The following is a 21,496-nucleotide window of genomic DNA, read 5'->3' on the forward strand; positions in this document are numbered from 1 at the left end:
AATGTCCGGTGATTGCCCCTGAAGCACCATCCAGGGCAGCTCCATGTCCCAAAGACGCCTCCACCTCTCATCTCTTCCTGCCTTTCCCCATACCCATCAGCCACCATGTCCATTTTTCCCAATCCAATGCCACCTTTTCTATGTGGACATTGGATTGGTTGTGTCCATTGCACCTCTATGTCAAGAGGAGGCTCAGATTCCACATGGATGCTGGATGCAATCCTCCCACTTTCAGTTGTAATCACTCTAGGCTCCATGGTGTGGTGGTTGTCCTTCTTCAACTCCATCTTAGCTGAGTGTGGTGAGTCCAATGAATCAGATTGTAGGTGTTGGAGTCTGTTGAGGCTCAGGACCTGGCTATCACATTGTCAGTCCAGAGATTCAAATCCCCTAAATATATCTTAAACCCCAACACTAACTGTACCTCCAGCACTTTAGCATGAAAGTCTTATGAAGAGAGATCCCATCTGAGTCCAGATTCATCACACATAAACACCATTTCCAAAGAGGGGCCATCTGACCTGGTAGTTAACCCCATCGGCCATGACCATAACTCCCATGGATCTCTTTAGCCCTCAAAGGAACCAATACCTGGGGGTTGTATCTGCTTTATCTGTCTCTCAGACTCTGCTCAGTTGTGCATAAGGGCAATCCTTCTGACAGCCTCCAGACTCTTTTTTAGAGACTCGTAGCCATATAAACTCATTTCTCCTTTCCATTTCCCCCTTACATTAGGTCAAACAGCATTTTAAAGTCATATTATTTTATGTAGACAGGGATATTCTGCTGATCCGTGTTGAACCTTCCGTATGAGGTCATTTTCCAGTTGCATCATCAGTTGGTAGTTGATAGTGGTCCCTCGGTGCCAGGGAGGCTCATCCCCGGGTGTCATGTCCCACGCTGGGGGGAAGGCATTGCATTTACATGCTGAGTTTGGCTTCGAGACTGGCCACATTTGAGTAAGTCATGAAGGCTGACAGGAGGAAATTCCCAGGCACAATGCTGCTCTAGACCTTGTTCTTATTTTAGGCTTGAGGGTGGCTGAGGAGGGGCGGATGGGTAACATTGCCCAAAAGTGGGGGGAGGGAGGGGTAGCATATGAACACAGGAGAGGGTCAGGTGTTGGTGGAGAGTAAAATGCCGAGAAAATAATATCAAAATATAATAAAGAGGGTTACCTGTTTAGAATGCTCGGAGGGGAGGGTCTGATGCAGGACGGGCTCCTGGGGAATGTCTAAATGCTCATTCTGCCAGAGTGGGTGACGCCATGGGGTAGAAACCCAAGTAGTGAGAGTGGGGGTGGACCCACATCCTGGGGAGGACTAATGCCATCAAATAGAGGGAACTGTATCCCTCGAGAGAAAGGGTGGCTCCCAGGGCATTGGGGCAATTGAGCAAGTTAGGCCCTGAACACTATTCCATCTATCTCTGGAAGTGGCTCCTCGGGAAACGGAGGTTGGCTGTCACTGTGGGCACCAAGGTGGAAGGGAAAATGGACGTTAAATGTGTGGAACCAAGGTAAATGGGGGGTGAGAGAGGAGTTTCTTGAGAGTACACAAGGATGGATATAAAACATGTAATATTACACCATAACATATAGGAGATGACAGACTGATAATGTAAACCATAATGTAAAACATAGGATAACTAAGAATGTAAAAAACTGTGTATCCTAAAGTATGCACCATAATGTAAGCACAGATGTCACCTTGTTAGAAAGCTATTGTCTCAGACTCTGTACATCACGTTAAGTAAATATGATGTGAATAGGGTGTAAGAGTATCGCTGTGGAAGGGAAAAGGTTTTGTGGTGGATGTATGGGAGTGCTGTATATTATATATATGCATTGCTGTGGTCTAGGGCTCCTGTGAAGAGAAGCTCAATAATTAGGGGGAAAAAAAAAAAAAAGAAAAAGATAGGATGTAGAATTTTTCCCAAGTCAACACATATTCTTTATCTAACCTTTAAACCCATCGCTATATGCCATTTCCTAGTAAGGGACCCTGACATTATATTGGGCTTCAAATTTCAGGGAGTTCTGGATCACAGAGTGGTTCAACAATGGCAATGGAGAGATACTGGTATAGGATACAATTGACAGGTGATATATGGCTGACAGGGAGCTGTACAGAACATATGTCCAGGGTGCATGGTAATGTTTGGATATACTCATAGTGGCAACAATTAAAAACCACAGCAGGGGGGGTACTGGGTTCCTGGCCAGTGGTGCTCTGTCGTGGTCCCTAGGGGAGCAGCGACAGTCTCCCAGGTACAGTGGTGGGGACCGGGAGGGAGTGAGGGTTCAACAGTGAGCCCCTGATACTAATGACTATGCTTGTGAGCTGATAAACCCAAAATAATAACAAGGCCTAGAGCAACTTTGTGCCTGGGAATTTCCTTCTGTCAGCCTTCATGTTACTGAAATGTGGCCAGTCTCGAAGCCAAACTCAGCATGTAAATGCAATGCCTTCCCCCCAGCGTGGGACATGACACCCGGGGATGAGCCTCCCTGGCAACGAGGGACCACTATCAACTACCAACTGATGATGCAACTGGAAAATGACCTTATACGGAAGGTTCAATGCGGATCAGCAGAATATCCATGTCTACATAAAATACCATGACTTTAAAATGCTGTTTGACCTAAAGTAAGGGGGAAATGGAAAGGAGAAATGAGTTTATATGGCTACGAGTTTCTAAAAAAGAGTCTGGAGGCTGGCAGAAGGTTTGCCCTCATGCACAACTGAGCAGAGTCAGAGAGACAGATAAAGCAGATACAACCCCCAGATATTGGTTCCTTTGAGGGCTAAAGAGACCCATGGGAGTTATGGTCATGGCCGATGGGGTTAACTACCAGGGCAGATGGCCCCTCTTTGGAAATGGTGTTTATGTGTGATGAATCTGGACTCAGATGGGATCTCCCTTCATAAGACTTTCATGCTAATGTGCTGGAGGTGCAGTTAATGTTGGGGTTTAAGATATATTTAGGGGATTTGAATCTCTGGACTGACAATGTGATAGCCAGATCCTGAGCCTCAACAGACTCCAGCACCTACAATCTGATTTATTGGACTTACCACACTCAGCTAAGATGGAGGTGAAGAAGGACAACCACCACACCATGGAGCCTAGAGTGATTACAACTGAAAATGGGAGGATTGCATCCAGCATCCAGGTGGAATCTGAGCCTCCTCTTGACATAAAGGTGCAATGGACACAACCAATCCAGTGTCCACATAGAAGAGGTGGCATTGGATTGGGAAAAGTGGACATAATGGACAAAGGGTATGGGGAAAGGCAGGAAGAGATGAGAGGTGGAGGCGTCTTAGGGACATGGAGCTGCCCTGGATGGTGCTTCAGAGGTAATCACCGGACATTGTAAATCCTCACAGGGCCTACATGATGGAATAGAGGAGAGTATGGGCCATGATGTGAACCAATGTATATGAGGTGCAGAGGTGCCCAAAGATGTACTTACCAAATCCAATGGATGTGTCAGGATGATGGGAACGAGTGTTGTTGGGGGGGGGGGGGAGAGGGGGGGTGGGGGGGTGGGGTTGAATGGGACCTCACATATATATTTTTAATGTAATATTATTACAAAGTCAATAAAAAATAAAAAAATTAAAAAAAAAAATAAAACATGTAATATTACACCATAACATATAGGAGATGACAGACTGATAATGTAAACCATAATGTAAAACATAGGATAACTAAGAATGTAAAAAACTGTGTATCCTAAAGTATGCACCATAATGTAAGCACAGATGTCACCTTGTTAGAAAGCTATTGTCTCAGACTCTGTACATCACGTTAAGTAAATATGATGTGAATAGGGTGTAAGAGTATCGCTGTGGAAGGGAAAAGGTTTTGTGGTGGATGTATGGGAGTGCTGTATATTATATATATGCATTGCTGTGGTCTAGGGCTCCTGTGAAGAGAAGCTCAATAATTAGGGGAAAAAAAAAAAAAAAAGAAAAAGATAGGATGTAGAATTTTTCCCAAGTCAACACATATTCTTTATCTAACCTTTAAACCCATCGCTATATGCCATTTCCTAGTAAGGGACCCTGACATTATATTGGGCTTCAAATTTCAGGGAGTTCTGGATCACAGAGTGGTTCAACAATGGCAATGGAGAGATACTGGTATAGGATACAATTGACAGGTGATATATGGCTGACAGGGAGCTGTACAGAACATATGTCCAGGGTGCATGGTAATGTTTGGATATACTCATAGTGGCAACAATTAAAAACCACAGCAGGGGGGGTACTGGGTTCCTGGCCAGTGGTGCTCTGTCGTGGTCCCTAGGGGAGCAGCGGCAGTCCCCCACGTGCAGCGGCGGGGACCGGGAGGGAGTGAGGTTTCAACAGTGAGCCCCTGATGCTAATGAAATAAGATTTTTTGAGTTCCTTAGAGTTCCTTAGTAATGCTAATAGTTAACTGCATGTTGCTGCTTGTTGTCATGTAGGCTACATGTTCCTGCTTGTTGTCACGTAGACTAGGGTATACAGAGAGCCCCTTGTAAAGAAAGTTGTCTGATGAGTCTCTACTCGCAGACCCTTCGGGTCCAAATCTCCAACACTGCTGGGGAGTGTGTATTGGGAGAGGGGGTGACACTGGGTTGAGCCCCAGAGGCCAAGGGGTGTGATGTGCTGCTATGGGGCTAAGAAGGGTCCAAACCAGGAGAGCAGTGAGGACCAAGGTAGGAGATGACAGCAGGGAAGTGAGGGGGACCCCGTCCCACACAGCCTTTCAGTGCAGGAGGGACTCTGGCTTTCATTCTGAGAAAGGGATCTGTTGGAACCTTAAAAAACACACAACTTTTTATTTTGAAATACTTTAAAACTTAAAGTACAGTTACAAAAATTATACCATCCCACACAGAGACCTCCAATTTTTCCAATAAAGCAGAACAGTATGCTATATTTGATACTGTTCTGCTAAAATAAAACAGACTTTGAAAGGAGTGCAGAGCAAGTTTATTGAGCTAAAGTTGCATTAATGCAGGAGCAGCACCAAAAAGAGGTTTCTGCTCAAAGGGATGAGCTGGGGCAGCTTCCTTGTGAATACTGATGCAAAAATCCTTACAAGATATTAACAAATAGAATTCAGCAATGTATAAAAAGATTTATACACCATGACCAAGTGGGTTTCTTCCAAGAATACATGACTTGTTCAATATTCTAAAATCAATCAATGTACTCCACCATGTTAACAAGTTAAAGAAGAAAAATCATATGATCATATCATTTAATGTAGAATTAGCATTTGACAAAATTCAACATCCACTCTTGATTTTTTAAAAATTTCTCAGAAAAATAAGGATAATGAGAAACTTATTCAACATGATAAGGAGCATCTACAAAAAAGCCTACAAGCAACATTATACTTACTGGTAAAAGTCTGAAAGCTTTCCCCCTCAGACAGCGACCAAGACAAAGATGTATACTTTTACTGCTCATATTCAACATAGAGCTGGAAGTACTAGCCTGTGAAACAAGGCAAGAAAAGGAAATAATATGCATACAAACAGTACAGGAAGAAATAAAATAGTCTCTATTTGTTGATGACATGATTTTCTATGAGAAAATTCCAAGAAACCCACACAAAAAACTCATAGAATTATAAAGTCCATTCAGGGAGATTGCAGGATACAAGATAAACATGCAAAAATCAATTGTATTTCTATATGTTAGCAATGAACACATGGACACAAAGATTTAAAATATAAAATTCAAAATAAGACCACTTAAAAAATAATGAAATGCTTTGTTATAATCCAACAAAACACATATAGGACTGAAATGTACACAATTCTGATTTAAGGACTCAAAGATGATCCAAGTAAGTGGAGAGATATTACATGTTCATGGAATCAAAGATTCAAAATTAGTAACAGTGTTGATTCTTCCCAAATTGACATATAAGATTAACTTAATTCCTATCAAAATACTGGAAAGACATTTTGCAGCTATAGACAAGATTATTCTAAAATTTATATGGAAAGGCAATGGAAAAGCATCTCTGACAGACCTGGAGCAGTTAATGTCTGCTGCTAAGGTTTTCACTACAGATGCAAGAAAAAGAAACAAAAGAAGATCCTCACTTTTTGTCTGTCTGGTTGTGGCAGCCAAGATTAAATGGGGGAATACAGGAAATTCCAAAACACGGGGAAGGAAAAATGTTCTTTGCAACTCAGAAATAAACTTGTAAACAGCAAAAATTTTTTAAATGGTTAATTTAAAAAAAGAAAGGCAATGGGACTAGGGTAGTTAGAACAATCTTGAAAAAGAATTAAATGGGAACTGTCAGTCTACTTGATTTCAAAACTTATTATCTAGCTATAGTAATCAAGTTTGTATGGTATGGCAGAGAAATACTCACATAGATCAAAAGAATAGAGAACACAGAAACAGACCCACACAAATAATCTCAACAGATTTTTTTCAAAAGTGCAAAAGGAGTTTGATAGAGGAAAGATAGCCTTTTCAACAAATGGTGTTAAAGAAATTGGATTTTTTTTTAAAAGAAAGGGCCTCAACTTAAGTCTCACACTTATTACAAAAATTAATTTGAAATGGATCACAGACTTAAATGTAAAATGTAAAACTATAAAACTTTTAGAAAAAATAGAATGAAAATCTTTGGGCTCTAAGGTGAGGCAAAGAAATCTCAGAATTGACACCAAAAGCATGATCCATAAAGGAAACATGTTAAACTAGATTTCATCAAAATTTAAAAGTTTGCTTTGCAAAAGACCCTTTCAATAGGAGGAAAAGACAAGATATGAGAGGGAGAAAGTATTTGCAAATCTCATATCAGACAAAGAAATAATATGTGGAATATAAAAAGAACTCTCAAAAATCAACAGTAAAAATTAAACAACCCAGTAAGAAAATGGACAAAAAAAAAACCTAAGTGACATTTTACCAGAGAAGATACAGGGATGGCAAAAAAAGCACACGAAAGTTCTTCAACATCGTCACCCACTAGGGAGAAGCAAATTATAACCACAATGAGCTATCACCATACACCCAACAGAGTGGCTTGTGTATATACATACACACACAACACCAAATGCTAGTGAGGGTGTACACATGGCTGGTGGCAATGTAGATTGGTCCAGCCACTCTAGAAGACAGTTTAGGTAACTAAACATGCAAGTACCATATGACCCAGCAGTTATACTCCTGGGCATTTATTCCAGAAAAATCTGAACACATTTGTTTATAGCAGCTTTACTCATAATAGCCTCAAACTGGAGACAACCTAAGTGTGCTTCCTTGGGTGGACACAGAAACAAACTGGTACATTCATCCCACAGAACACATTAAAAACACATTAAAAACACAGAACAGCATTAAAAAGCACTATGCTTCATAATATATGTCCCAGAGACTTAAATCTTTGCTCTATCCATGTGCCAGTTGAGCCCTGAATCTAAGCAGAGGTTGCAATACCTACTCTCCAATTCATTGGACTCGCCCAGAAACAGAGAGTGTCTGCAACTGCAAGCAAGATAGTTCCATCCATCTGCCCCATGGGATCTAAGCCCCCTCTCAATTAGAAGTAGAGTGGGTACCACCATTCCCAAATCCTTAAGATTGGGGAATGAACAATGGACTAAAATAGACTTATTATTATTCCATGATAGACTTATTCTAGCAAAGGAAGAACTCTTATCATTGATGCAAAGGCAGTGGCCACCAGAACAGGTGTAATATGGGGGCATTTTTGGGACATTGGAGTTGTCTGCATGACATTGCAGTGACAGACACAGGCTATTATATATTTGTCATAACCTACAAAATTGTGCGGGACAGTGTAAACCATAATGTAAACTGTAGTCCATGGTTAGTAGCAAAGCGTCAATATGGGTTCATCAATTTGCAGTTTGCAAACCTCCTATCAGACTGAGCAGTAATATGTGGAGTATACAAAGAACTCTAAAAAATCAACAGTGAAAAATTAAACAACCCAGTAAGAAACTGGACAAAGGACCCAAGTGACATTTTACCAGAGAAGATATGGGGTAAATGTAACAAATATACCACACCAAATGTCAATTGTAACAACGTACCACACCAATGAAGGCTGTTGTCAATGTGGAAAAGTGTGGAGGGGGAGGGAGTGGGGCATATAGGAATCCCTTATATTTTTTATGTAATCTAAAGCTTCTTTAAAAATAAAATAAAAAATTAAAAAAGGAATGGACTGTTTATTGATGCACACAACAATCTGAATGAATCTCCAGAGAATTATAGTGTGTGAAAAAAGCCAATCCCACTGGGTGCCCTAACTGCCCGCTGCAGGTGTACAACGTTCTTGAAATGATGAAAAGATGGGAGAAGAGACTCAGGGTTGGCAGAGGCTGGGGAGGGGCGGTGAGGCAGCGGGGAAGGGCCACGGGAGGGGTCCTGTGGTAGGAAACGTTCTTTTTCTTCACTGTTTTGAGGCCAAAATCCTGGTTATGGTATTGTACTCTAATTTTGCAACAAGATATCATTGGGGCACCTGGGTAAAGAGCACAGGGAATCTCCCTATTATTTCTTATAAATGCAGATTAATCTGCAATTATCTAAAACCCAAAACAAGCAAGCGAACAACCACGCTCAGGACCCCGAGACGCAGTCATTTGCAGGGAGTGGTTAAAAGGAGCACTGAAATGAAGCAACCAACGAGTCCAGACAAAAAGAGGGAGCGCTGAGTTCCCAGGCCCCAGGGAGGAGAGTTTCACCAATTGCATCTATGCAAAATTAGGTTTAAAGCCGAAAAAGAGTCTCTGAATTTAAAAGCAGGGAAGCCGATGCAAGGTCTGGTGGGATGGGAAAGCAGACCTCAGAGGAGCAACTGGGGGAACAGGGCGCGGGGTCAGCACTGCTCTTGCTGGTGTGTTCGGTGGTGGGCGGGGGGTCGGGGGAGAAGTTTCAGGGAGGGACAGGAGGGAGTTGCTCTGTTTTTGTGGCCCAAGGAAGGGCGAGATCCAACACCCGGCAGAAAAGGAAATCGATGAAGCGTGGCCCTTAGGACAGGGCAGGGGCGTCACAGCACTAGCAGAGCCCCGGGGGCCGCTGGGACCGCCCTGCTCCTCCTCTCCCCCAGGCCCGCCCGTGAGGCCCTTGCCGCTCTCCTTCCCTCGGTACATGGCTATGGAGGAAACCTAGGGTAGAAAATAGGGTGTAACTGGTCTCCTCCACCTCTTCTCTCTGCCCACCTGCACCTGGAGGTTGGGGGCAAGGAGGCTCTGGGAGTGGGAAGACCTGGGGAAGAGTCCTTCCAGGGCTGAGGCTGCGGGGGCGACTTCCTGAGGAGGGGGAACGGAGGGTTTGGAGAAAGGAGAAAGCAGCAAAGCAGAGCGGGTGCCAAACCCAGGAAGTGAAAGAAGGTGCTAAATACTGCGGCGAGGGGAGAGGTTCTCCGGCGCCTCTGCTACCGCGCCGGGACCAGCCCAGGCCTGTCCTACTGGAACACCCTGTGCCGCCCAAGTCTTCTTGCCCTTTGCGTTTGGAGCCTGTTTCCACATTTGCTGGTAAAAGTTCGAAGCGCTGACAATGTGGTTTATAAAAGCGGAGGCTTTCTGCCGAAACCCGGGATCGAACCAGGGACCTTTAGATCTTCAGTCTAACGCTCTCCCAACTGAGCTATTTCGGCTCCGCCCACGAGGCGCTCGAAATAGAGTCCTATCACTTTATCACTTCAGCTAAATACCGGCGCAGCGGAGAGACGGCTCGTCAAGCACTCCGAGAACCAAAGAAAGAAACGATTTCGTCTTCGAACGACACACCATTTTATGAGGAGAAAAACAAGAAGAAAGGAGCAGATTAGTGTAAGAACTCGGGGACTGACTTAGTTAAAGCCACGACGTCCTGGCCGGTGCGGAGCGGGAGGTCAGCCCCTGCGGCCCCGCAGGGCAGGCCGAGCAGGACCCGCACCCCTCCCCGGGCCGGGGTCCCCGCGCGCAAGCTCCGCTCATCAGTCTCTTCTGGGGCCCAGTTGCCACCTTCCCTGGTGGTCTAGTGGTTAGGATTCGGCGCTCTCACCGCCGCGGCCCGGGTTCGATTCCCGGTCAGGGAACGCAGTATTTTTCCCTTTACAAAGGGACGCAACACAACGATGTTTTGTGTTTTAGTCCCTGGGAAAGGGAAACTTGTAACTGCTAAACATGAACTTGCGTATAAGTTGCCCTTCAGCATTCATGGGCTGCATTTCTTGCCTAGACTCCCACACCTGGCTTGGAGTTTCAAGTGCAAAAGGCCGAGCGAGTAATTTTCAATGGTGTACTTAATAAGCACTTACCTGGTGCTGACCGAGGGCCGGGTACTGTCCTAATTGCTTCAAAATGTTGCCTCAAGAGTATGGGCCATGATGTGGACCATTGACTATGAGGTGCAGAGGTGCCCAAAGATGTACTTACCAAATCCAATGGATGTGTCATGATGATGGGAACGAGTGTTTTGGGGGGGAGAGGGTGGGTGGGGGGGTGGGGTTGAATGGGACCTCACATATATATTTTTGATGTAATATTATTACAAAGTCAATAAAAAAAAAAAAAAGAGAAAAAAAAAATGTTGCCTCACTCCACTGAGCGATGCGGTGAGCAGGCGATTTCGGAGACAGCTGATGGACCCTGCGAGCTGGGCGGCTGAAGCCTAAGGACTTTGAAAGACAGTCACACGAATAAAAGAGAGACGGGGAGTCGTTCCCAGGCGGCTGTGCTGGGCGTGGAGCAGCCCCGCGCCCGGATTTTCGGTTGCACACCTGAGCGCTGAGCGCCCCAGGTACACAGGTGCGGCCACTCGGCTCCGGGCAGAGCGGTGTGGGGACTGCCGGGTCTCGCCGGGGCCTCCGCTGTCGTCCTCTGTGAACGTCCAATGCGTTCTTTCCTAAGAAAGGGAAGGGGCAGACCTAAGCAGCGAAGGAAAACTGCGGTGACAGACCTGGGGAGCAGGCCAGCGGTGCACGCCCCCGGGAGGCGAGGCCTGCGGATCCTGCTGGAGAAGAAGAGCGCTTGGTCACTGCCGTCTGGCCCAGAAGTGTCTGTCCCTCTGGGAGGGATACCCTTTGCTTGTATGAGATTCAGAGGCTTCGCCTTCACTTGGTGAAATTACGACGAGGGCTGTGAGTTGGCCCTTGGTGGGTGGACACTCGCAGAGAAGGGGACACGGCCAAGGAGGCAGCTGGGTTCTGATGCCCAGGGAGAGACACGCCGTTGGCCTGAGAGTTTGCAGCTGGCCTTGGGGAGCGAGTGGAGCAGCTGAGCCCCGAGAGAGAGGAACCTTACCCCAGCCTCCAGCTGAGCTGGGAAGACGCTGGGACCACGGAGCCTGGCGGGAAAGAGGAAGGCTGGGCCCTAGCACCGCCAGCAGTCATCTTGCTCCAACACGTGGCAGCAGAGGGAAGTAATTATGCTTTACAGCCTTGTGACTGTAAGCCTCTACCCCAAATCATTACCCTTTAAAAAAGCCAACAGAGTTCTGGTGCTTTGCATGCATACCTTTGGCTGACTAATACAAGCAGTCACTTGCCTTGCTTATTATTTCCTTCCCATTTCTTATAAACGTTCTATGTACATCTGATCTCTCTGGAAGCTTCCAAAGATCGTGGTGCCCCTGATCTTACTTTATCAACAGAGAGTGACAGGATGTTTTCATGATTATGGTAAATGAAGCAGTGATTTTTTCCTAATTAGTTGCACGTTTCCCTGCCCCACCCCCCCACCCCATATATAAATTCAGTTTCCAAATCTTCTTTGAACAGGGACAGTCCTTTGTCATCTTACGAATTCTCTCCTTGAATTAATAAACTTTCACACATCTCTAAGATCTGTTTGTCTAAAAATTTTGCTTTGATGTAAGACTAAAAGTAATGTAGTTTCCCAAATCCCTGGATATACTGAAGCTCTTTTGTGCCTTTCAGCCTAATGTTTCACAAGAAATCCATGCTCTAGGCCTGGTGGCTTCCCGAGCACCACCCTCTTCTAGTGATGTCATTTTTGTGTCCTCTATATGTCCTAAGAATTTTTTGCTTCACTTCTTCTTATTTTTTATATCAAGCTTTTCTTTATGTTTAAAGAAGCTTTAGATTACATAAATGTTACATCAAAAATATAGGGAATTCCCATTTCCCCTACCTCTCCCCCTTCCACACTTTTCTCCACTAACAACATCTTTCGATAGTGTGGTACATTTGTTACAATTGATGAACGCATACTGAAGCATTGCCATGAACCATGGTCTATAGTTTATATTATAGTTTACACTCTGTCCTGCACAGTTTTATAGGTTTTAATAGAATGTATAATAGTCTGTATTTGTCATTGTAATAACATGCAGAACAATTCCAGTGTCCCCAAAATGCCCCATGTTACATCTCTTCTTCCCTTTCCCTCCCCTCAGAACCTCTGGTGACCACTGTCTTCAAATCAATGTTACAAGTTCTTCCATTACTAAAATAATAATACGTCTACTTTGGTCCATGGTTACATTCCCCCCTTATATTTGTTCTTTCCTCCATCTTGAGGATTTGGGGATGGTGATGCCCACTCTCCTTCTGATAGAGAGGGGGCTTAGATTACATGGGCAGAGGGATGGAACTGTCTTCGTTGTTGCAGATAGTCTCTTTTTTGGGATGGGTCTTCCATCATCATTCTTTTGTTAGTTGTTGGGGATCAGTCCAAAGAACTGGGGAGTAGGTGTTGGCTGCAGCTCTGCTGATACTCAGAGCTCAATCAACATATGACAGTGGAAGATTTCAGTCTCTAGGATGTATATTTAATAAGAATAGTGCTAACTATAGGTTCAAATAAAAGGGCATAAGAACTGTGTGGGAAAATTATGAATGAGTCTAACTCTGCTACACTGGGGAGATGGATTATCAAATAGTCCAAGATAAGGCCCACCAGTGCAGTGCCAATTTCCTGGGCTTGTCTGCCTGGCCTATAGTGTCCAGATGTCTCTACTGCCCTCATTTCTTTTTATATCCCTGGTTTTATGTGTCTGGTTTTAGGGAGCACTGGATGTGCTTAAGGAGGGTGCTGTCTTGAATTATTAGTGCCAGTTTCTACTTCTCCACATAAAGGCAGTTGTATCCTTTAATTCTGTATTTTAGCACAGTAGGCTCTGTTCCCTCACCAGACTACCTGATTACTAGTCAACTTCAGAGAGGAAATGGCAAAACCCAAACAGAAAGCTCCCCCAAACCAAAAATCCACATCAGGGAGAGAGAAAGAAAGGAGAATGTGGATGGTTGTAGAGAAAGGACAACAGCTGGGACTGTAAGTGCTTCCACCAATACTGAGGGTCAGTGCAGGTTGCATTACACCAGTCCCTAGTGAAGATGAAAAAACAGCCAAGACACAATCTTAGTGTTCTCATCTGTAGAATGAGGATAATAATAGCATTTGCTGCATAGCTCTGTTGTGAGGAATCAATTAAACAATGCACAAGATGTGCTCAGCCATGCCATCACCCTAATCCATACATTTTTATTATTATCATTATTATAATTAATCTTGCATTTTTTTTTTGGGTGGAGGAGACATATTGTGACCAAGTTTCCTATTGCACATAAAGAGTTACCTGCTAAAAGGAAAATAAATAGTTCACATTAGTGGTCAGCTTTATGAGTAATGAGTGATGGAAAACAATCCAAACAACACACCAGCTGAAAATATGCTAGCTATTCCACCACAGAGAGGAGACTTTGTAACTTAAGCCCCAGGTGAATTAAAACCCAAAATAAAACAAACAAACAAAGAGCTAAGAGAAGAAAATGTCAGAGAATACGCTATGATCTGGGGGTGAGAAATACTTCTTAAGAAAGAAATACCCCAGACTGATAATGTAAACCATAATGTAAAACATAGGATAACTAAGAATGTAAAAAACTGTGTATCCTAAAGTATGCACTACAATGTAAGCACAGATGTCACCTTGTTAGAAAGCTATTGTCTTAGACGCTGTACATCACGTTAAGTAAATATAATGTGAATAGGGTGTAAGGGTATCGCTGTGGAAGGGAAAAGGTTTTGTGGTGGATGTATGGGAGTGCTGTATATTATATATATGCATTGCTGTGGTCTGGGGCTCCTGTGAAGAGAAGCTCAGTGATTAGGGGGAAAAAAAAAAAAGAAAAAGATAGGATGTAGAATTTTTTCCATTCAACATGTATTCTTTTTTTTTTTTTTTTTTAAAGATTTATTATTTTTATTTATTTAATTCCCCTCCCCTCCCCCGGTTGTCTGTTTTCTGTGTCTTTTTGCTGCGTCTTATTTCTTTGTCCGCTTCTGTTGTCGTCAGCAGCACGGGAAGTGTGGGCGGCACCATTCCTCGGCAGGCTGCTCCCTCCTTCGCGCTGGGCGGCTCTCCTTATGGGTGCACGCCGCGTGGGGCTCCCCTACGCGTGGGGCTCCCCTACGCGGGGGACACCCTTGCGTGGCAGGGCACTCCTTACGCGCATCAGCACTGCGCATGGGCCAGCTCCACACGGGTCAAGGAAGCCCGGGGCTTGAACTGCGGACCTCCCATGTGGTAGACGGACCCCCTAACCACTGGGCCAAAGTCCGTTTCCCTCAACACGTATTCTTTATCTAACCTTTAAACCCATCGCTATATGCCATTCCCTAGTAAGGGACACTGACATTATATTGGGCTTCAAATTTCAGGGAGTTCTGGATCACAGAGTGTTTCAACAATGGCAATGGAGGGATACTGGCATAGGATACCATTGACAGGTGATATATGGCTGACAGGGAGCTGTACAGAATATATGTCCAGGGTGCATGGTGATGTTTGGATATACTCATAGTGGCAACAATTGAAGACCGCAGCGGGGGGGGGGGGGGGGGGTACTGGGTTCCTGGCCAGTGGTGTCTGTCGTGGTCCCTAGGGGAGCGGCGACAGTCTCCCAGGTGCAGCGGCGGGGACTGGGAAGGAGTGAGGGTTCAACAGGGAGCCCCTGACGCTAATGACTATGCTTGTGAGCTGATAAGCCTAAAATAAGAACAAGGCCTAGAGCAGCATTGTGCCTGGGAATTTCCTCCTGTCAGCCTTCATGATACTCAAATGTGGCCAGTCTCGAAGCCAAACTCAGCATGTAAATGCAATGCCTTCCCCCCAGCGTGGGACACGACACCCGGGGATGAGCCTCCCTGGGACCGAGGGACCACTATCAACTACCAACTGATGATGCAACTGGAAAATGACCTTATATGGAAGGTTCAATGCGGATCAGCAGAGTATCCCTGTCTACATAAAATGACATGACTTTAAAATGCTCTTTGACCTAATGTAAGGGGGAAATGGAAGGGAGAAATGAGTTTATATGGCTGCGAGTCTCTAAAAAAGAGTCTGGAGGCTGGCAGAAGGATTGCCCTTATGCACAACTGAGCAGAGTCTGAGAGACAGATAAAGCAGATACTACAACCCCCAGGTATTGGTTCCTTTGAGGGCTAAAGAGACCCATGGGAGTTATGGTCATGGCTGATGGGGTTAACTACTAGGTCAGAGGGCCCCTCTTTGGAAATGGTGTTTATGTGTGATGAATCTGGACTCAGATGGGATCTCTCTTCATAAGACTTTCATACTAATGTGCTGGAGGTGCAGTTAGTGTTGGAGTTTAAGATATATTTAGGGGATTTGAATCTCTGGACTGACAATGTGATAGCCAGGTCCTGAGCCTCAACAGACTCCAGCACCTACAATCTGATTTATTGGACTCACCACACTCAGCTAAGATGGAGTTGAAGAAGGACAACCACCACACCATGGAGCCTAGAGTGATTACAACTGAAAGTGGGAGGATTGCATCCAGCATCCATGTGGAATCTGAGCCTCCTCTTGACATAGAGGTGCAATGGACACAACCAATCCAATGTCCACATAGAAGAGGTGGCATTGGATTGGGAAGGGTCGACAGGGTGGCTGATGGGTATGGGGAAATGCAGGAGGGGATGAGAGGTGGAGGCGTCTTTGGGACATGGAGCTGCCCTGGATGGTGCTTCAGGGGCAATCACCGGACGTTGTAAATCCTCACAGGACCCACTGGATGGAATGGGGGAGAGTATGGGCCATGATGTGGACCACTGACCATGAGGTGCAGAGGTGCCCAGAGATGTACTTACCAAATGCAATGGATGTGTCATGATGATGGGAACGAGTGTTGCTGAGGGGGTGGGGGAGAGGTGGGGTGGGGGTGGTGGGGTTGAATGGGACCTCATATATATTTTTTTATGTAATATTATTACAAAGTCAATTAAAAAAACAAAAAAAAAAAAACAAAAAAAACTATTAAACAACCGGTTGGTCAAAGAAAAAAAAAAAAAAAAAAAGAAAGACATACCCCCTTCCCAAACTATAAACCGTAAGAAGAGAAAATGAATATACGGTATACGTCACCGCTGAGACCAGCTCAGCAATAGGTTTGCGCTAAGGGAAGGCGACGCAAAACCGAAGAAATGGAAGAACAGAAATAAAGACAAGGGAGAAATTAAAGATGGGGCCAGGGGGCTCATCAGCTTCTGGAACTGAGAGCCTCGACCCTAGTTTCCACACCGTATTTATTAGAAATTAGAAAGCAGTAGTTCTCTATGTTTAGTTTCAAGCGGCTTGTTATAAAGCTGCAGCCCCTGCAAGGCCAGGCAGCAGGCCACACGAAGCTCCAACGCCTCACGCGCGGACAGTTTTCATGCTGACCAGCGTGCCGTCTAGTCAAGGCCAGGTGTTCCTAAGCCCACACTTCTTTCTGCGTTATGGAAACGTTTCACCTGCAAGCCCGGTTCCCACACTCAAATTCAAGCTATTTTCCCACACGTCACAATTAAGGGTTTCTGTTCTGTAAGGGTATCACAGACAAAGTGAGCAGAAAGACCTTGTTGGCAGAAGATAATGGCAGTACAATAAACTGCCATAGGACTAACGCTTAGAATATGTGAGGAATAAATCAACACAAAAAAGGGAAACTTTGAAAAAGAGGAAGGATAGCTAGTTCACTGAAAGGGAAACTCGAATAATTAACAACCAGAAGAAGAGTTATTCAGTGCGCCAGTAATTCGAGGAATGAAAACGTAAGCAGCATGGCATTGCACCATCAGGTTCGCAAAATAAGAAAATCAGATAATGTCAAGTTTTGTGAGGATGCAGAGAAACAAGAATCCTCGCGGCCTGCATCCGTCCTGGAGCGCAATCTAGATGTGAAAATAGGCTTTTACACTTTCCTCAGTGAACTCTGTACACCCCATCCCGGAGAGGTGAAAGGTGACTCCGCTTTTCTTCGTAGCTCCGCGCCACGGCCCCTTCTCCGTGCGTGGGTGACACGGGTTCCTTGCCTCTCACACCCGGTGAGAAGGCGAGCGTGGGGTCGGGCAGGCGAGGCTGAGCGCCGGGCAGGGTTTCCCTGAGGTGCTGGGGCGAGGAGGGGAGCCAGGGAGGAGGGCGCCGGAGCGGCTGTGAAAGTCCTTGGTGTGCTCTTAGGGAGAATACGGCAAAGTGCAGGGCTCGCGGTTGGTAGCGTGGCCGAGCGGTCTAAGGCGCTGGATTAAGGCTCCAGTCTCTTCGGGGCGTGGGTTCGAATCCCACCGCTGCCAGCGAGAAGTGTTTTCTTTCTCAGTCCTGTTGTGCTGTCCTGAGTTCAGACAGCCTCCAAGGTCGTCCAGGATGACCTCGTGCCATCCCGTATGTGTTTTTAGGAGACTTTTCTCATGCCCATCACATGGCTACCCGGACAGTGGCCAGCAGAAAACAGGTCTTCAGGTAGGTCATTCCTCCTAATACATCCTAGTACATACGTAATACACTCTGGTAAGTGCATGTTCTAGTACACGGGCCCAGTCCTGGTGCTGTGGGTCCAGCGCCGACAACGCAGGCCCTTAAGCCGCGCTGTGGAGGCCTTTACGCCTTTTCCTAAAGGCAGGGACGGCGGCCTCCTGGGGCCCACCGAGGCTGGATACGAAGCCCTCCCAACGGCGCTGGAGGAGTAACTCGCCCTACGACCCCCGGACCCTCAGGTGCTGCTTCCAACCCAGCAGGGGGCCGGGAGGAGCCCCTGCCCCTCGGCCAGCGCCCTCAGCCTGCTGGGCCTCTGAGCCTTCCACGGCTGTGGCCTCCCGGGGGCCTTAAGGCGTCAGGGAGGGATTGATCAAATTAGATGGAGGAAGGCCAGGGACCCCCAGAACCCAAGAGCCCATGCCCTCCTGAGTTGACTCTGGATCTTTAGAAACTTGTTTTAGTTTAGTTGCTGAAGGCCGCCAAGGCCATGTACCAGGAACGGCTGGCTTCTGCAATGGGCGTTGGTTAACTTAGAAGCTTAGTTCCAAGGCTGGCCAAGTGTCCACATGGAGGCATTATCAGGAGACGGTTCTCCCAGAGCTGCAGCTGTGGTGATCAGGCACAGGGGGCTGCCTCCTGCTGCCTTCCCCGCCCCCTCCTGCAGCTCATCTCCTTGCCCTCCTGGCTTTCTCGGCCAGTTTCCCTGGGCTCCTCTGTCTCTGCACCTTCTTCCTCTGCATATTTATCCCACTTACAAAGGACTCCAGCAAGAGGCTCAAGACCCACGCTGGGCTATGCCTTACTGGAGTAATCTAATCAAATGGCCTTAAATAAACATGATCTAATCAAAGGTTCACAATAGGGTAATCCAACAGGAATGGATCAATTTAAGAACCTGATTCTCTGGGGTCCATGAAAGACTCAAACTACCACACCCACCAAGGCAGCTGGCTCAGATACCCAAACAAGCCCCTAGTTTATTACCTTTGACCCAGTGCCCTAACCCACCTGGATGACACAGACAAACTCTTGTGCAATCAACAGAAGTCAAGTCAGCTTCCTTTTTTTTTTTTTTTTACTTACACCAGTAAAAAGAATTTACTGGGAAATGGGGGAAAGAACAGAGCTTGCTGAGAGGTGGGAGAGAAAGATGGGAATACATACCAAGATCTGGTGCCAGCTCCTCTAGCCAGAGTGAGCACCAACTTCCTGCTTATGATTATAAAAATTGTTCGTCATCCATAGAACCCCAAAGTTACTTCTGTTTTGGCTTCCCTTGCTGCAACAAAACTTTAGTGTCCTGAATAAAATGCTGTGGTCTGCAAACTGGACTCCAATTTGCCTTTCACAATATGGAGGGCCCCTTTCCTTATGGAACTTAGAAATCTAGTGGGGTTCAAGCATTAGGTAAATTGCCCAAACTAATCTCAACTAAAAAAGAGCTGAGTGATCTTTGAATAATGTTTCAGATCTACTGTTACATCCTTTGCTTTACTTTCTTTAGAAAATAGGTTTCCAGTCTGCTGTGGGGGCTCAACAGCTTTCACTTTATCCTCCCTTCAATCCATGCATTCCCACTTCTGGAGGTGCCTGGCATGGAGCAAGCTGCCACGTGGTGGTCCCTCAAGGGAAACGGGACTGGGAAAGAAAGGACCTCTTCAGCAAATGACACTTTATTACTTACACAGCGCAAATGTTCCAAGAAGCAGGGGATTAGGGCCATCAGGGCAGGTCCACCCCGTTTCTGGGTTTAAGGTCTAAGCAGTCCTTTTCTTAAGACCTAACATCTGCCAGGGGCTGCGGAATGGAAATACTGAAACATCTGCGGGTGTGTGACTGCCTTGCCCAGCACCTGTGCCACCAATTCTTGAGCCTTTTAAGGATTCTTTTGTAAAATAGGAATGGTCCATTACTTTCTCCCTGTAAGCTAGAATTTGGCTTTCTAGGGTTTAACGTCATTGCTACTTACCCACTTTTCAGCTTCCAGAATTTTGTTGTAGTGGCCGCCTGCCATTTTTCCTATGCTTGTGAGGTTATTTTTATTTTTGAAAAAAAAAATCTCTTTAGTGGTTTGGCAAGGGAGAATCAGGTAAATGTATTCTACCTACAATTATTACCAAGAAGTATCTTAGCCTGGCTTTAACTGAGGAAATGTTTACCTTCACTTCTTACGGAGGTAAAGTGAAAGCAATCTCATAAGAGCAATATCCATAATGAAATTTTTCTGTCTTTGCATTTAGAATGTAGTTATGTTTAAAAAATAGTGAGCTTCATTTGGTGATTTTTCTAAGTAAATAATAAGGTCAATAGTCCTGGTTTGGGTAGCTCCTCAGATTTAGAACTACAAGTATCTTAGGGTTTCAAGAAGGCTGTAAACATGTTTTATCACTCAACTATCCATTTGATTGCTGAATTCCTTTAACATTATGTCTACCCAACAGTTGGTCAACTACTGTGAAGACAGTGTGCGATACAGTGCAAAGAAATGAGACCTGGATTTGAAGCTGGGCTCTGCTACTTATGGTGAGGTCTTATCCCACTTGAATTTGTTTCACCAACGTTTCTTAGGGCTGGTGTGAAGATTAAATGAAGCATACCATGAACAGTGGAAATACCCTCCAGTCAATACCATGTTTACCCATTTCTTCTATATATACCTTTGAACACCTTCAGGAAAAGAAAACTTACTGCTTTACGGCAAAGCCTATCTCAATTTAGGATCACTTTTTAGTGTACAGAGATGTCTTTCTGTCGTTTCTACCCATGGTTGTAGTTCTGCACCCTGGGGTAAATGCAGAATAAGATTAATCCATTGCTCACGAGGTAGTCCTTTAAAAACTTCAAGACAATTCGAAACCTTTTCTTCCACCAGTAAAATATCTGAAATTTGTTCAATGCTCCCTCACTATATTCATTTTAAATGCTCAGGAGACATCAAAAGATTCCTACAGGTCAAGCTAGTAATTTGGGGTTTCTTAATGCAAGGCTGAGAGTCAACTGGGAGTTTGTGAAGCAGGTGAGCATCAGGATTGTAGTAGTAGTATAGGAAGATAATGGGCATGTTGAGGTGGATTGGTGAGGGTGGAATCTAGAAATAATCCTCAATTTGTGTTATATCAGAAGTTTCTCAACTCTCACAATGGTATGCCATACTCGCCACTTCTACCAGCTAGGTGTTTTCTGAAGAACATGACTCCCCCACCAACACCTCAAAGTATCAACATGCCAGGAGGGCCAGAATTTAACCTGAAATTGTCAGCTTCTCAGATCCTGCTAAAAGATTGGGAGACATGATATCAAAGGACACATGGTTCTAGTTAGGCTGAGGACTTGGGAGTCCAAAATCCATGAGCACATACAGTCTGTGGCAGAAATCAGTGATCTGCACATGCGTTTTCCAAAAGCATGTGCAATACTTTGATTAACACAAGCTCAGATTCCCCAGCAGAGCATGGCTACTTTTGGTTATCAAGTGTTAACTACCCTTACACATGAGTGATCCACTGTGAACTCGTCAGACATACTCTAAGCTCTGTCCTCAAGTCATCGTGCCTCATCTGAAGCTGCATACCTAGTTTAGTGCCCTTTAGAAACAGTTTCACAGCCATTCCTAAATGTTTTCATCAGATACTATTTAAGAAATGGCCATATAAACAAATGCCCTAATTTTCTGTAGAAATTGAATCTAAGGAACGATATTTTAATTGCTGTTTAATATATCTTGT

General features: G+C 45.1%; 3 non-coding genes and 1 pseudogene across 3 annotated transcripts; 3 read left to right on the forward strand and 1 right to left on the reverse strand.

Moving 5' to 3' along the window:
• The first annotated feature begins 6,025 nt into the window (after positions 1 to 6,025).
• On the forward strand, positions 6,026 to 6,165 carry LOC111763813 (small nucleolar RNA SNORA31; annotated as a pseudogene).
• A 3,422-nt stretch (positions 6,166 to 9,587) lies between these two features.
• On the reverse strand, positions 9,588 to 9,660 carry TRNAF-GAA (transfer RNA phenylalanine (anticodon GAA)). Its single transcript has one exon. It is a non-coding gene; the product is annotated as a tRNA-Phe (tRNA).
• Positions 9,661 to 10,011: 351 nt separating this feature from the next.
• Positions 10,012 to 10,083, forward strand: TRNAE-CUC (transfer RNA glutamic acid (anticodon CUC)). The gene has a single exon. It is a non-coding gene; the product is annotated as a tRNA-Glu (tRNA).
• Positions 10,084 to 17,509: 7,426 nt separating this feature from the next.
• Positions 17,510 to 17,590, forward strand: TRNAL-AAG (transfer RNA leucine (anticodon AAG)). Its single transcript has one exon. It is a non-coding gene; the product is annotated as a tRNA-Leu (tRNA).
• The last annotated feature ends 3,906 nt before the right edge of the window (positions 17,591 to 21,496 follow it).

Source organism: Dasypus novemcinctus, chromosome 22, assembly GCF_030445035.2.
Source record: "Dasypus novemcinctus isolate mDasNov1 chromosome 22, mDasNov1.1.hap2, whole genome shotgun sequence".
Lineage (NCBI taxonomy): Eukaryota > Metazoa > Chordata > Mammalia > Cingulata > Dasypodidae > Dasypus > Dasypus novemcinctus.